This window comes from Danio aesculapii, chromosome 11, assembly GCF_903798145.1.
Source record: "Danio aesculapii chromosome 11, fDanAes4.1, whole genome shotgun sequence".
NCBI lineage: Eukaryota > Metazoa > Chordata > Actinopteri > Cypriniformes > Danionidae > Danio > Danio aesculapii.
This window is the reverse complement of record NC_079445.1, coordinates 24,768,735-24,783,615: the sequence shown is the minus strand read 5'-3', so window position 1 is coordinate 24,783,615 and position 14,881 is coordinate 24,768,735.

The window sequence follows — 14,881 nt, the reverse complement described above, 5'->3', positions numbered from 1 at the left end:
TTGGATCACTTGAACAGCCTTATGCTTGTGTGCCATTCAATGGCATTCAATGGCCCTAACACAGGTTTCTGCTCTAAGGCCTCTTGGTCAAGCCAACTTTTAGCAAGTATCAGGGCCCAATGTACTCGGTTCCTTTATTCCTACCACTTAGTCAGACTTAATGTAGATGTATAACAAATGCCCCATTGTTTTCTAAAGCAATATTAACATTAACATATGGCTATAATTGCAATGATTATTTTACATTATCTCCGCTTGGAGTCAATGTATCATCATTATTCTGGTGATCAATTTCTGTCTACATCTGTTAGAATGTGTGCACACAAGCACTTAAACAGCCTTATGCCTGTGTGCCATTCAATGGCATTTCTAATTCTATGCCCTAAACAGGTTTCTGCTCTAAGCCCTCTTGGTAAAGTCACCTTTCAGCAAGTATCTTGGCCCAATGCACTCACTCCCCTTATTCCTACCACTTTCTACATCCCTGGCACCATTTATCTGAAGAAGTGATGGCACCAGGATGCACTGTTGGATGATGACAAACCGGTTGATGGGGACGTGGTAATCTGGGCAAAGTTCTTTTGAGAAATCCTGGGTTCGGCTTTTCTTTTTATTCTTTCATGGTTGGAGGTACACCCCTTCATAACAAGGGTCTTTGCAGATGGAAGTAGTCTCTTTTAGCAGGATAATGCTCCCTGCTACTGACCTCCAAATTTTTCAAATCTCAGTCCAACTGAGCACTGGTGGAATGTGCTGGACCAACAAATTCAATCCATGGCTCTACTTCACAATCTACAGGAATTGAAAGATCTGCTGAACACCTTGGGTCTAGATACCATGGGACCACATTTTCTGCCAATTGTCTTGCAATGAGGAAGCCCAACAACATATCAGGTATAGTAGGTAGTCATAATGTTGAGCTGATTAGCGCAACCTAACAATCCTAGATTCCTCTTTAACTGATAAATATTGATCACTTGATGTTTTAGGCTGCATTTACACTGCATGGTTCAAGTGACTTAATTTTTTTCTTTCGTGTGGCACAGATCGGATATGGCCCATGTACAGTACATGTAAGCAGGAAAAAATCAAATATATTCCGATCTACTCAAATCAGATTCAGGTCTTGTTCATATGTGGAAATTTATCCGATATGAATTGGATCTGTGCCCTCGTGTCTGCAGTATAAGATGGCAGATCAGATTTTCACCTGTCAATGCGAGTCACACGTCATTCAAAACCATAGCTAATGACGTCAACTCACTTTCAGTTTGGAACAGAGTTCAGCAGAGTCCCAAACCTTAAATCTTATACTCTAGGACTAAAAAAAGCTTTTATATTGTCATGTAGCACAAGTATTTACGCATGTTAACGAGAGGGAGAGAGAGCTAGAGTGCAACATCCACTACGTAACCAATATAAACTAATAAAAAACTGTTGCTTACATCACGTGCAAAAGTCATGCCATGGACATTACATTAAGATGCCTACTGGTTTAAAAAGGACTAGATTAAAAGAAGATGGCCAAATAAGAACTTTTCTGTCATAAACTATAGTAAAAAACTTTTCAAAAAGAATAAAAAAAATGAAACCCTGCAAACAGATGAAAAAGTGCTCTTTTATTATCAGCTGTCAGTCAGTGCCTACTCTTTTTTCATGGTCATTGCGCCTTTGCCGTGTGCATTGTAAATGCAGACAATCGGATAGGAGTCACTTTTAAAAGATGATATAAGCAGATCAGCAAAAAAAATCTGATATAGCCACAAAATTGGAATTGACCACCAAAATCTGCAGTTTAAATGCAGCCTTAGACAGCCACTTGAACATACTTGTTGGTCATAGGCTGAAGTCTTTATTTGGTGTGATGAAGTGAAACTTTTTGGCTCAACATAAGCAATGTAAGAAGACAACACATACTGAAAAAATCCATGAATTAAAATTTTCTGTATTTTGTGATTCATGTTTTAATTTTTCCTTGCTTATTTATGCTTTTGAATTGCATTATGTGACCTTGATCTTTCTTTTAATATCTTCTAACCTTGAAAAAAATTGAGAAAGTGACTTTTATGAACATTTTTAATAGTTTAACGTGAAATATTGTCTGGGTTGGTGCTGTATAGTACAATACAAAAACCTTGTAATGAACTGCCAGTACGTTTTCTGTTATTTTACAGCCTTATTTCTCTCTATATTATTTCTTATACATTACATTATTTCAAACCACTACAATGTCAATTAAAGTCACTTTGGTAAACTATAGAATTTGCAGCATCAAATATCAACAGAGCAGAGATCAATAGCAGAGATTCCATAATGCAATTCACAACTATAAATAAACTGAAAACTTTGAATTACAAAATAAAAATACAGAAACTGTTAATTAACATGAATATATGGCTATAATAGCAATTATTATTTTACATTATCTCCCCTTGGAGTCAATGTATCATCATTATTCTGGTGATCAATATCTCTCTACATCTGTTAGCATGTGGGCACACAAACAGTTATTATAACTCCGCATAAACATAACTCACGATTGTACAAGATCATGTGTGGATTTACATAATGACTTACTGTCAAATATAAAGATGTTTCTGAATCTCTCATTGTGTATTCACACACAAATCCCATTTTCATCCTCTGCCATCTGCAGTGCTGCTTATCAATGAAGAAAAATGGTGCTCATAGGAACGAACGTTATGGTGGTGTGTCATGAATAGCCGCTGGCTTCAGGCCATCCAAGACTGTGGTATAAGATGAATGTCAGTGGATGCTAGAGTTAAGCTGTGATATACAGCCCTGGGTGTCTTGTTTCCAGATGAGAAAACAACTAATGCAGAAAGGTCTCATTAGCTATTAGTCTATGTCCTGACCTGCACAACCGTGACACACCAAACAGAGATATAGAGAGGAGATTAAAGGATAGGGTGAGGCAAGGCGGATCACTTTGACTGTAGAGGATTCTGCGGCGGTTTAATCTGTCAAAACCATCGCTCTTAAATCTTTGTTAAAGACAGCTGTTGAGGTTGTACTCGCATTGATCTGCCAGTCAGCTATAGATAGATTATTAAAGCATTCTTATGGCAAACGGTGAGAATTTGCAATGCTTTGTGTCAATGCAGAGACCTGAAAATTGATCTAGATTGTTAAATGGGCTTTAAGTTACCACATACATTTTTAATTAAAAGTGAACAAATGTGATGACAAGCCAATCGACTGGGACAAGCCCATTTTATAGTGGTTGATTACTGTTTTGGACACTGCATGGATTGTTTTACTGAAAGCAAATTGTGTTTATTATTCATCCTCATCTTACAGTATTGAGCATCTTTGAAGTAATGAAATTAAGTAAACTGCTGATGATGCAATGAATGCTAATATGGTTTTTTGAACAGAAAAAAAAGCCCATTTTGTGATGATTTTTAGCCTATTTTCATATTTAAACATTGTTTTCCTTTTTATACTACATTTACATTTAGTCATTTAGCAGACGCTTTTATCCAAAGCGACTTAGAAATGAGGACAAGGAAGCAAGTTACACAACTATAAGAGCAACAGTGAATAAGTGCTATAGGCAAGTTTCAGGTGTGTAAAGTCTTAAGAAGCAAAGCATTAGTAATGTTATTTTATTTATTTATTTTTTTTGAGAGAGTACAGTTAGTGGTATAGCCAGAGAGGCAGTTACAGATTAGGAAGGAAAGTGGAGACTTAATAGTTGAGTTTTTAGTCGTTTCTTGAAGACAGCAAGTGACTCTGCTGTTCTGATGTAGTTAGGGAGTTCATTCCACCAACTGGGCAGATTGAATGCGAGAGTTCGGGAAAGTGATTTCTTCCCTCTTAGGGATGGAACCACGAGGCGACGTTCATTCACAGAACGCAAGTTTCTGGAGGGCACATAAATCTGAAGAAGTTATACTAGTTTCTCTTATCCCACTTTAGTATAACACCAAGTAAACCTCCAAAACTTGTTGGCTAAATCACTCGCTAAGACAGTTGTTTGAACTTTTTATGAAGTTACTAGCTGATATCTCCACATAAACAGTGGTTATGTAACTGTTCATTAACTTATGAATCTCTAAATCTTCACACAAATCCCATTTTGACGCTGCTTATCAATGAAGAAAAATGATGCTCATTTGATCGAATGCTATATGATGGTGTTAATAAAAGTAAAACATTAGACTAAAAAATGTGGAAACCTATTTATTTTGGTAAAAAACGATGTATGTAGGATGGTTCTGTGATTTTTCAATTATTATTTTAAAGGGCACCTAGGTTACCCCTTTTTCCAGATTTAATACAAGTCTTTTGTGTCTCTAGAATGTGTCTGTAAAGTTTCAGCTCAAAACACCCATCAGACTTTTTATTATACCTTTCAGAAGTTTTTAATTTATAGCTCTGACTATCAGGTAGTGTTTTTTGTGTACTGCGCCTTTAAGGCTAGTCCTTCACACCCACCGTTTCCCTGTGCCTGTCAACATGCCTTAAGCTCCTCCCTCGGCTGCTTCAGACCAAAGTGACCAAAGTTCAGTTACCAAATGAGTATTTGATGCATTTGTTGTGGAGTTGAAATAAGTCACACAATGTCGTTACAAAGTTCACGCGCACACACACAGATACACGCACGCACGCACGCACACACACACACACACACACACACACACACACACACACACACACACACACACACACACACACACACACACTTTTGCCTGCGTCTCATTTTGCAGGCATCTGATTGGCCAACATGATGCTCTTGACATGGCATCAGCATGTTTATGCATTTTCATGTGGATAGAGACATTTTCAAAGCAAATGAAGGGAATAAAATACCTATGTATTATGTATTATTTTTTTTTGAACTTTTATTGACAGCAGTCAACATAAATACAAACAGTAATAAGAACAGTCCTGAGATTGGGCTACGATCCCCTTAACTTCAGTTCAAAAGTGTTGAACAATGGGACAGTCCTAAAATATGTGTGTTTGATCACCCACCAGTCCACAGTTTCTCCAGCACTTATTGCTGCCACAACTACCAGAACGGAAACACTTTAGTGGTGTCCTGAAAAATCGAATTTTAGACTTCCAATCAAACTCCTTCCACATTTGACTACCCACTCCCTTATGGCAGCTATGTATACTGCTTATAAAAATTCCTATGTATGTATGGTTGCAGAAGGGAATAATGGAATAACCCAAAGGAAAGCGAGTGACTTCCCAAGAAGATTTGTCGGCAACACATCCATAATGCGAATCTCCCATTCCACCACATCCCAAAGGTGCTCTATTGGATTGAGATCTGGTGACTGTGGCCATTGTACAGGGGCCTCATTACAGTGAAGTCATTGTCATGTTCAAGAAACCAGTCTGAGATGATTCATGCTTTATCACATGCCGCGTTATCCTGCTGGAAGTAGCCATCAGAAGATGGGTACACTGTGGTCATAAAGGTATGGAAATGGTCAGCAACAATACTCAGGTAGGCTGTGGCATTGACATGATGCTCAATTGGTACTAATGGGCCCAAAGTGTGCCCATTAAAAATATCCCCCAACACCATTACACCCCCACCACCTGACCCTTTGATACAAGGCAGGATGGATCCATGCTTTCATGTTGTTGATGCCAAATTCTGACTCTGACATCTGAATGTTGCAGCAGAAATCGGAACTCATCAGACCAACGTTTTTCCAATCTTCTATGTCTAATTTTGAAGAGCCTGTGCGAATTGTAGCCTCAGTTTCTTATTCTTAGCTGACAGGATTGGCACCCGGTGTGGTCTTCTGCTGCTGTCTTCTGCCTCAAGGTTCGACATGTTGTGCATTCAGAGATGCTCTTCTGCATACCTCGGTTGTAATGAGTGTTTATTTGAGTTACTGTTGCCTTTCTATCAGCTCGAACCAATCTGGCCATTCTCCTCTGACCTCTGGCATCAACAAGGCATTTGTGCCCACAGAACTGCCACTCACTGGATATTTCCTCTTTTTCTGACCATTCTCTGTATGCCCTAGAGATGGTTGTGCATGAAAACCCCAGTAGATCAGCAGTTTCTGAAATGCTCAGACCAGCCAGTCTAGCACCAACAACCATGCCACATTCAAAGTCACTTAAATCACCTTTCTTCCGCATTGTTTTAAAGGGAGGTATGTGATTTCAGATGCAGTGGTTTATTCTTGATTTCTAAAATGAACAGCCAATCAGAGTGATCTCAGTCACCAAGAGCCCTAACACCAATTCAAAAATGCTGAAAGCTGCAACCAATGTGACTAGGAATAATTAGAGCCAATATGTGGAGCACATGGCAAAAAATAACCCAAATGACACTCACAGACGGCCCAGCATTGTCTGTAGACAAGGTACTATATGTCACAGCGCAGTTTGGCCAGGTTGTCACCAACAGAAATGAGACCATTTGAGACTCTCTTACCAGACCACAAAAAAAAAACAGTATTAGATGAATGCCTCTTTCAGTATTTACTTTCTTTTTCAACAAGAACTAAACCTACAGCAAAGCTCCCCCCAAAAAAACAACCCTTGCGGACATGTCATAACATCCGCGCTATGGAATCTGGCATTCATTATTCCCTCTTATTGCGATGGATGAGAACTCTGTCGTAATGCAATCAGTCTAGAGGGGCAAAAGCGAAATGAGAACTGTGAGCGATGGAGCTCCTGTAGGCACCTTAGAAGACTGCAGATCTTTAGAGACCGTCATCCATTTATTCACTTTGAGAACTAAGCGTGTGGACGTGAGCAGAATACCTCATTCTGGATCATTCCACAAGGGTCATTTAGCTTCTCAGCAGCATATGACTAAAAATACCCAGTTACAGTAGCCCTGCTGAAGCCTCCCACATTAAAGCACAGTGAGCGGGTCTGCCATTGTTATCTTGGCTTCTTTTAACCATGTCTAAGGAGAGATAAGAAGCTGCTGACCTCAGGTAGGGGCCCGCTGGCATGTGGCCCTGTCTTAATGAGGCAAAATCCAATAGTTAGCTTTGTAATGAGAGCGGGTCAGACTAAGAAAGACCTGTGCCTGTGGGCTAATCTATAAAGTGTTTTCTACGTGGGAGGATTGGAAATTGATTTGTGTCCGGGGTGCGCTCTGTCTAGTCGTTATCTCCATACAAGGTTGAATCCGATCAGGAAGCAGGTGGGAAAAATGTAGCTGTCGGGCTTAGAGGTTATTTTAAATGCTAATTAGATCATGCGCAATGTAGATAGAGGTGCTGAATGAAGCTTAAAAAGGGTCTATAATGGCTTTTGAAATGATCGAGATGAGGTTTATTGCTGTGATGCAACATATGGAGAGTGGACAGAGGATTATGCTAAAATGAATGTACAGCAGCTTAAAGCAAAGAGCGTCTGTGAGTGTGGGTGGATGGGTGCCACAAGTATGCTATACATGTGCTGCATCTATTAACTACAAAACAGCACATGGAATTCACACATAACACATTCAGATATGGATATTTATAGATAAGTGATCTTTTTGCTTCAGCATTATTATGTTAATTGCTACAGTCACTATTGTTGGTTGACTTTTATGTAAACTCAAAACAGAAACACCACAATTCTTGAGATTTTTTGGGAAAACTTAATTGTTTTATGTTCAATCATCTTTAATTTGTAAAAACAATTAAGTTAACCTAATTGGTTTGTGTTGTGACAAAGGAATTGTGTGGAACCCAGCCTTTTTTTTTTTTTACAGTGTAAGAGATAATGTGCATTCAGCCAGTTGTAACACATCCTGGAATACTTGATTCTGATTGGTCAATCACAACATTCCAAGGTATGTTATTCCCAGATAACTGTGGAAAAAAATAGTTACTGTAACAAATGGTCAGGGACAGAGTTGAGGGTTCAAATGCAGTTTGTTTACAACTTAGTCAGGCAGGCAATGGTCAAAACAGGAGCAAACAGTGTCATGGGGGTAATCTAAAAACATAGTCATGACTGCTATTGACTGCTTGGTGTCATTTGAGACCTTACTGCAAGTCTACATTTAATTGTAAACTAATAGATTATTATTGCTCAGAACAATGTTTTGTTTCTGATTGTTTACCCTTGTGGCAAGTGTTATAAGTCAGAGAAGGTACAATAGTCAGTTATTTTACCTAAATAAAGTCTTCGGTCTTATTAAACAGCTGCTGATAAACCTGTCAGGCTTCATTCCGCAAGAACAACCTTCTAGATAGACTACCTGACAAAAGTCTTGTTGTCAATCGCAGTTGTACGAGCAACAAATATTAACTTGACTTTTAGTTGATCATTTGGAAAAGTGGCAGAAGGTAGATTTTTGCGATGAATCATCTGTTGAACTGCATCCCAATGATCACAAATACTGCAGAAGACCTATTGGAACATGTATGGACCCAACAGTTTCAAAGAAATTAGTCACAAAGAAAAGTTTGGTGAAGGAAAAATCATGGTTTGAAAATCATACATTTGGTATGACAGACCTGCAGAGGGGATGGCAACATCAACAGCCTGAGGTATTGACATTTGTGTTGCCCATTACATTACAAACCACAGGAGAGGGTAAATTCTTCAGCAGGATAGTACTCCATTTTTTTACTTCAGCCTCCACATCAAAGTTCCTAAAAAGACAAAGGTCAAGGTACGCCAGGATTGGCCAGCCCAGTCATCAGACATGAACATTATTGTGCATGTCTGGGGAAAGATAGAGGAGGCATTGAAGATGAATCCAAAGAATCTTGATGAACTCTGGGAGTCCTGCAAGAACGCTTTCTTTGCCATTCCAGATGACTTTATTAATAAGTTATTTGAGTCATTGCAGAGATGTATGGATGCAGTCCTTCAAGCTCATGGGAGTCATACACAATTTTAATTCTTTTTCCACTGCACCATGACTTTATATTCTATACTGTACGTTATTTCTATTAAGTAACAAGACTTTTGTCTAAGCAAAGTCAAGCTTACTGTCCTAATTAAATCATTAAAAATCAAGACACAATCATATTTTATTTTGATAAAATAAGCGTAATCTAGAGGTTTTTGCCTTTCATATAAGCTACTTCTTATACGAACGATCAACTAAAAGTCAAATTATTACTTGTTGTTCCTAAAACAATACTTTTGTCAGATAGCATACATTAACCCTTACATAAAGCCAGACAGGATTTGATATTGATAATGATCTAAAAGATTTCTATTCCAAATCAGATCCATAACCCATACCAGAACATTGTTTTCATTTATCCTTAGCTTGTTCTAAACCTTTTGAATTTCCTTCTTCTTTTGAACACAAAAGAAGCTATTTTGAAGCATGCTGGAAACCTGTAACCACTGACTTCCATGGAAAATGTTTCCTACTGTGGATGCAAATGGTTATCGGTTTCCAGCTTGCTTCAAAATAACTTCTTTTGTGTTCAATAGAAGAAAGCAACACATACAGGTTTGTAACCTATTGAGGGTAAGAGTAAAAATAGTAATGTCTTTTATTTGTGGTGTACTATCCCTTTAACTGTATATAATGTTCATCAAGAAACCCTGACATCAAATATTTTCAGCAATAAACACAAATAAATGTTTCTAGTATCAAATCCGCACATTAAATTGAATTCCCAAGGATCATAGGACACTGAAGGATGGAGTTATAATGTGAAAAATTCTGCTTTGCCATCAAATTGCACTTTTAAAATATTTAAGCATACAAAAAGAACATTTCCCACAGAACATTTCCCTTAACACTCTTCTTAAAGTGATGCAAAAATTTGATGGGATGAGAATTTAATTTCAACGAAAATGATGAATCAATAATAGCTATAACAGTTATAAAGAATTATAAAGAACTAAGCAATTATCCTAAAAAAAGTAAGTAATCTATAAACCAAAATAATTGAAGTATATTAAGTATCAAGGTATCTGAGATTAATAAACTCAGAAAATAAATTAAAATATAAAAGGCCTTGAAAGCATGTGCTAAAAAGCAAAAGAGCTTCCAGAGGGAAAAAAATAGCAAGATAACTTACTTATCTTCTTAAGTTAGCACCCAGCTATTCTGACCAGTAAATGCCAAACAAACATAACCATTTTGTCACTATAAGATGTTTTCTTCACCTAAGATAGGTTAGGGTTTAAGCTATTAGTCATGTCAGCGTGACAATACAATAGCTAAATTATGACAAATTTAGAGATGATATAAGTTGTGGTTTTGACACCCTTGCAGCAAAAACAGCAGATCAGCACTTAATACCAGCTTTTGTAAAGAACATCTAGTACATTGTTCGAAGACATACTTATAACATATTTCAAAAGTGAAATGACAGAAAAGTACCTTACATTTATGGACTGTAGATACAAAAAGACAATAAAAATTTTATGAGTATCAGAAACATTTAGGTATGAACATTATTAGAAGTATATTCATATTTATTCTTTATAATAATAATTAATACATTAACATAGAAAATATAATATTAGAAATGTTCATACACAAAAATCCTAGCTATGATAAAAACCTGTTTCTGCTTTTGTTCCTCTTTCTGTTGTCTGGTCTCCTCAATGCAGGTGATTTCAGGTTTTTACAGTCCTTGCCGTAAACCAACCCCCTCCCATATAAACATGAATCTGCAATGCAGCTGAAACTGGCCAAACTTCAAACCCACTGTGCTTTTCTCTGTTGATGAGAGCCTGCAGGCTGATTCTCTGAACTCAGTATATTTGTGCCTAAGGGAATGAAAAGTGACAGCGTGCGCCCAGAGGGACATAGCAGCTCACTCATTCTCACACGCAACTGTTAACAGATCCTGTCACCACGAAAACCGGCTGAGACAAAGTGTGTAAGGACTCACGTGATTCACTATTTCAGTCTGTTGATTTCATGTGACGGCAGATTCACTCTAAAAGTCTGTGGGAAAAAGTTCTGCATTTACGAGTGTTTACCACCAGGGGGAGTAGAGGTATTAGCAGCAAAATCAGTCAAAAAAGATGAGCGTGGTAAACCAAAACAAACTAGTTCTAGTCAGTCGTTAAGGATTTTTTTGTACAAAAAACAACAATAAACAAACATTTTTTTTTCTGAAAAGTTGCAATCAGTAAGTTATAGTCATTTATTTAGCTATTAAATATCTCGATTATTGTTTTGTTTTTAGCATTTCAGCTGAATTAGCACGTGGTATAGCATGTAGTGTAGTATTATTAACTTGCTTTATTGTTTTGTTGCATTGTGCAGAACTGATTTACCAATAAAACTTCAATAATGTCCTCATATCTTTTATAGTCATATGGGCTGTCGTGGTGAAGATGGTGATGGAGGAAACTGTGAAGGCCTGTTAAAAAGTAAAAAGGTAACATAGTTGCAATTTATTCTCACAATTCTGCCTTATTTTCCCAAAATTTGTGACTTAATTTCTTACAATTCTAATGCCTGGCATTTTTTAAGAGAAAAAAAAGTTCCAGAATAGCCAAATATAAACTTAGAATGGCAAGAAATGCTTAATATTCTTGAAAAAAAGGTCTACTGTATATTCTGAGGGTACTTTTACAGACATACTTTAATACACTCTCATAAATAAAGGTATGCGAGCTGTCACTGGGGTGGTATCTTTTCAAAAGGTACACATATGTACCTAGAAGGTCCATATTGGTACCTCAAAAGTATATATTAGTATACCTACAAATTTTAAGAGGAACACTTTGGTACTTTTTAGGTACTATTATGTACCCTTGAGGTATTAATATGGACCCTTTAGGTACAAATGTGTACCTTTTGAAAAGGTACCACCCCAGTGCTCGCTTTTCTTTATTTGCTGAGAGTGTACATTACACATAAAAACTGAAAATGTTTTATAACTTTTGATCATACAACAGGAATTTGAGTTAAACTACAGAAATATGTTTTTGTTAAAACCAGTGACATCATGTGCATGCATATTACATTATCAGTCTGAGTATGCATGAGTCCTTAGTTGTGTCTCCATATCCACTATATAGTCCAATCCACCATACAGTTATATACCCTTTTATAGAAAAAAGAATTACATTTTTGCAAGTACCTTTGTTATGTATTTAATGCATGGAAGAAACAAGTTTTCATATGAAAGCGAGGAGGGATAAAGGGCAAAACTCATTGTAGACACGAGGCTTGGGAAAGTGAAGAAATAAACTGAAGAAAAGGGCAAGACAGGGGAGTGAAGGAAAGGAACTGATTAAAAACCATCTGATCGAGACCTGAGGGGGTCTCTCTCGTTTTCTCTTCCCTCTCTGACTGCAGACTTTGGCCGTTTTCTGCAGACAGTTCCAATTTCAACCGTCTAAATTTAACCTTGAAGAAAAATGAACAGTTGAGTTGAGTAGAAGGCGAGACCAGGGGCAAGGGGAATATAAAACTGTAAATGTCTGATTTCTAAAAAGTTATTTTTGTATTTCAATTATTGTTGTTATTATATTTTTAGGGTGGCACAGTGGGTAGCGCTGTCGCCTCACAGCAAGAAGGTTGCTGGTTTGAGCCTCAGCTGAGCCAGTTTGTATTTCTGTGTGGAGTTTGTATGTTCTCCCTGTGTTCACGTGGGTTTCCTCCGGGTGTTCCGGTTTCCTCCACAAGTCCAAAGACATGTGCTATAGGTGAATTGGGTAATCTAAATTGTCCGCAGTGTATGTGTGTGAATGAGAGTGTATGGGTGTTTCCCAGTGATGGGTTGCAGCTGGAAGGGCATCCACTGCGTAAAACATATGCTGGCGGTTCCTTCCGCTGTGGGGGACCCCTGATTTATAAAGGGACTAAGCCAAAAAGAAAATGAATGAATTATATTTTTAATATTGACTATATTAACAGAACAAGGACATTTTCACAGTACACTATAACATTTTTTCTTCCGGATAATGTCTTATTTCTTTAGTTTTGGTTGGAATCGTATTCTTTGATTTGGCTATACAGGACAAACACTGTTTTTGACATTCCTTATTAACCTAACATGCCTAGTTAAAGTATTAAATTGCATAATTACAATTTAAGATGAATAGTATTTTGCAAAATATAGTTGAAGTCAGAATTAATAACCCCCTGAATTATTAGCCCGCTGTTTATTTTTCCCCCAATTTCTGTTTAACGGATAGAAGATTTTATTCAACACATTTCTAAACATAACAGTTTAATTTTATCTTTGCCATAATGACAGCACATAATATTTTACTAGATATTTTTCCAGACACGTCTATACAGCTTAAAGTGACATTTAAAGACTAAACTATTTTAATTAGGTTAACTAGGCAGGTTAGAGTAATTAGGCAAGTTATTGTATAATGTTGGTTTGTTCTGTAGACTATCGAAAAAAAATTAGCTTAAAGGGGCTAATAATTTTGTCTTTGTTTTTAAAAAATAAAACTGCTTTTATTCTAGATGAAATAAAACAAAAGACTTTCTCCAGAAGAAAAAATATTACCAGACATACAATGAAAATTTCCTTGCTCTGTTAAACATCATTTGGGAAGTATTTAAAAAATAAAATTTTTAAAGGGGGGCTAATAATTCTGATTTCAACTGTACCTAGTAAAATATTGTCAGTCATCATGCAGATATCAAAATTAATTATTAGAAATTACCTATTAAAATATCATGTTTTCAAGTGTGTTGAAAACATCTCTCTATTAAACAGCACTTGGGAATTTTTTTAAATAATTTTGTTTTATATAAATAAAACTAAAAGTATGTCTTAAAGGGCACATATTTACCTCTTTTCCCAAATTTAAGATAAGTCGTTTGTGTCCCTAGAATGTGTCTGTAAAGTTTCAGCTCAAAACACCCATCAGATTATTTATTATAGCTGTCTGAAGTTTGTGTATTATAGCTGGTAAAATCTTGTTGCTGTTTTTTTGTACTGTTTTAAAACATTTTAAACTTGTAAAACTCACTCTGGATCACATTTGATGATGAGTGATGATCCTAGCAAACTGAACAGACCTTTTATTCCCAGTTGCTTTGCGCACGTCCTGTCTTGTTGATATGATTATATACGTTACTACGGAGACATGTTAATGCACGCCTGTCAATCAATATCGATGGGCGGGGGGACCACACTCCTACGTCAAGTTGCGGTTGGTCTGAAAACCGCTCCAATTGGTCCAGTTTTTATGTTGTTAAATTTGAAAAAAAAAAAGGACTGAGTGTGTTTATATCACCCTAATATGACGGTCTATACACTATACCTACATATATGTCTGTCCAAACAGCTTTAAAAGTAGATTTTTCCCCATAGGTGCCCTTTAATACTTTGGCAATTATAAAAATAAATATAATATAAATTTACTAAAGTAATTTTGATTATTAAAGTATTAAGAAATGTCATTTTGAGGTGCTGTTATATATGAAGAATTTTGGATTAATGTGATATTTATTTTGGTACCACAATTGCTGCAAAACTTGCATCTTTTTTACACTCAATGATCAATATTCAATATGTATTCTTAATTAAATTGAGCCTTTTCAAAGCTAATAGTTTAATAATTGCCATACGGTAAACGTTTTTTAAAGTTTCAGATTGATTTTTTTAAACATAATAATAGCCTAAATGCATTCATTCTATTTCTAAATGAATTATTTAATCTGCCGAGCTGCTAATCAGCTTAAGAAGAGCTTGTGGAGACAGTTAGCCATGATGAGTCTGAGCAGACACACATGCTCAACTCAACAAAAAAAAAAAAGTCATGATCATTTCCAACGTATATGTGAATGATAAGGATGGCCATTTTAATTAACACCATCCTTAATGTTTTATTCATCACTCCGAATGAAAGTATTTGAGCTCATACGAGCATGTTTACTTTAGTGGAATGGACAGCCTTGTATATTTGTGTGCACGTTTTTATAAAAAATTAGGTAATTAGTTTTAATCTGTTTCAGATTACAGACCAC